The sequence below is a fragment of the Octopus bimaculoides genome, chromosome 26, assembly GCF_001194135.2.
Source record: "Octopus bimaculoides isolate UCB-OBI-ISO-001 chromosome 26, ASM119413v2, whole genome shotgun sequence".
NCBI classification, from domain to species: domain Eukaryota; kingdom Metazoa; phylum Mollusca; class Cephalopoda; order Octopoda; family Octopodidae; genus Octopus; species Octopus bimaculoides.
In genome coordinates, this window is record NC_069006.1 from 891,297 (window position 1) to 894,578 (window position 3,282).

The 3,282-nt window shown below is 40.0% G+C and overlaps 1 protein-coding gene across 5 annotated transcripts in view; it reads right to left on the reverse strand.

The window, feature by feature from the left end:
- The window catches only part of LOC106871338 (uncharacterized), a 362,069-nt gene that overhangs the window by 201,001 nt on the left and 157,786 nt on the right, over window positions 1-3,282 (reverse strand). The gene's annotated exons all lie outside the window — the stretch shown is intronic.

Below are 3,282 nucleotides of genomic sequence, written 5' to 3' on the forward strand. Positions count from 1 at the left end.
TATATATATAGATACATAGATAGATAGATACACACACACGCAAACTGAGATGTACGAACAGGTAGATGTATGTATAGACTGATGGATGGACTGACAAGACAAAATGGGTGTAGACGGGATGTATGGATGGACGGACATATAGCTGGATAGATAGTTTAAACATCATAATATACACCTAAGTGTACGTGTGTGTGTGTGTGTGTGTGTGTGTAGATATAATGGAGAGAACGGGTTGAGTGGAAATAGGTTTTTTCCCCCTGACTAAGACTGGGTTTCCCACAAACGTCAAATTCCCTCTCACCTCCGACAACAGTATAGGAACTTTTTCCAAACTCATGAAATAAATAGATAGATAGATAGATAAATAGAGAGAGAGAGAGAGAGAGAGAGAGAGAGAGAGAGAGAGAGAGAGAGAGATGGATAGATAGATAGATAGATAAATAAATGAAAGACAGATAGATGATTGGTAAATAGAGATTGGAAGATAGATAGAGACAGAGAGAGTTTGAAAGGCAGACAGACATACAGACAGATACAGAGACGGACAGACAGACTGATAGATAGATAGATAAATAGATAGATAGATAGATAGATAAAAGGGAAGGAGGTACGTAGATGAAAATATACAAATAAATATTTTCTACGAAAGAATTTTCTCATGAATCATGCATTTAAAGAACGGTCTATTTAACATTTAACGAACCGAAAAGAAAACTGAAAGTTTGGCACAAGGCCAGCAATTCCAGGGGGGGGGGGTATGCTGGTTACATCCACCCGAAGGGTTTAACTGTTACTTATTTTATCCACCCTTAAAGAATGAAAAGAGAAGTCAACATCGGCGGAATTTCAACTCAGAACATGTTGCAGTTTAATATTATATAATGTTCCTTTCTGTTATAAGCACAAGGCCTGACATTTTGAGGGACGGGTGTAGTTGAATAGATCGATCCCAGTGCGTAGCAGCTGCTTATTTCATCGACCCCAAAAAGGATGAAAGGCAAAGTCGATGTCGGTGGAATTTGAACTCAGAACGTAAAGACGGACAAAATACCGCTAAGCATTTTGTTCGGTGTGCCAACGATTCCGCCAGTTGGCCGGATTAATATTCGTGTATAATTCTTTTATTTTTTCACTTATTTCAGTCATTTGACTGCAGCCATGCTGGAGCACTGTTTCAAAAATGTGTTAATCGATGAAATCGACCGCAGGCCTTATTCTACCGGTCTCTTTTGCCGAACTGCTACGTTATGGGGACACAAACACACCAGCATCGGTTGTCAAGCAATGGCAGGGGGCAAACACACACACACACACACACATATATACGACGGCCTTCTTGTTTCCGTCTTCGAAATCCACTCACAAGGCTTTAGACGGCCTGAGGCTATAGTAAAAGACACTTGCCCAAGGTGCAACACAATGGGATTGAACCCGGAACCATTTGGTCGGGATATAAGCTTCTTACCACACAACCACGCCTATGTATATTATTTAATATTATATAGTATATATAATATTAAATTATATATCATTTAATATCATACAATATATGTTTCTGAGAAGGCACGTGGATTAGTGGTTAAAGTGTTGCACTCACAAGTGTGGTTTCGATAACACTTCACTCCACGTTGTACCACTCCACTCAGCTGCGACTATGAGTAACCCTGCGATGACTAGCGCCTCGTCCACCTCGGTCACTTATATGACATTACAACTCACTTCATTGCTATATAAGTAATGTTGAAATCGTATCCAGTATTCTGTGTATTGTTCAAGAAAAGAAAAACTGTTTCTCTTTTATTCTTTTAAATGTTTCAGTCATTTGACTGTGGCCATGCTAGAGCATCGCCTTTAGTCGAACAACTCGACCACGGGGCTTATTCTTTGTAAGGCTAGTATTTATTCTATTGATGTCCTTTGCTGAACCGCTACATTTCGGGGACACACCAGCATCAGTTGTCAAACTATGGTGGGGGAACAAACACAGACGCACACATAAATATACATACATACATACACACACATACATGCATGCATATATATATATATATATATATATATATATATATATATATATATATATACTCGCGAGGGTTTCTTTCAGTTTCCATATACCCGAGGCTATTGTAGAAGACACTTACCCAAGTTGCCATGCAGTGGGACTGAACCCAGAACCATGTAGTTAGGAAGCAAGCTTCTTACCGCGCAGTCACGCCTATAAATGTTCATCTTGCAGTTATGTGGTTTCGGGTTCAGTTCCACTGTACGGCACCTTTAGCAAGTCGTTTCTACCACTGACCCATGCAGGTCAATACCTTACGAAGAAATTCATCACGTGTGTGTGAGTAATTTATATATTTATTTGGATGTGTATGGGTGGGGTGGGTATGTGTCTGTAATTCACCGCTTGATAATCGACATTAGTTTGTTAAAGTGCTTGCAAAAGAATAAGCGACTAAACCCGGATAAATCGTGCCGCAAGAATGGTTGCCTTCCAATGACTGAAATAGTTGCTGTACTTTTCCTAACCGGAATTTTCCGTCCTACTTTTATGGCTGTTGTTCTTCACGTTTAATCTTTGTTTGTTCATCGCCATAGTAATATTCCCTTTATAGCTGGCGCAACCAGACGAGCAGTACGGTGGAATTTAAAGACTTCAGATTTTAAACGCGCCGAAACTGCGTACGTAGTAAGGAATTCATAGCTAATGAGAGGATTTCCATTCTTTTGAATTTTCATATATACATAGTGTGTGTGTATGAGGTACATACACACACACACACTCGTATAAACATTCACGCTTACATTCACATATATTGCTGTTATTGAGGATGTTGTTAGTTATACTATCACCATGACGACCCAGCACAATTAGAGCAATGCTCAAAGACGTTCCATATATGACCATCCCATCACCCGCCTCCTCTCCGTCAACGTGCATCAAGGACTACAGCTGATTGAACGTGTGTGTGTGTAATTTCTACTGTAACACAGTACAGTGTGATTTGAGGGAGATTTTAGCTGCTACTTTTGGAAGTTGAACGGTCTGGTTGAAGTTTTCTCATAGACACGTTACTGTTGTTGTTGTTGTTGTTGTTAGTTGCTTTTTAGGAAATAGTGATGAGAGAGAGAGGGGGGGGGGGAGAATGCAGAAAGAGAAAGAAAGAAAGACAGAGGGTAAGATACAGATGAAGAGACAAACATATGTGTGTGCGTGAGTATATATGTGTGTGTGTGTACGTACAGAGAGAGAGCGAGAGCGAGAGAGAGAGTGGGGAGAGA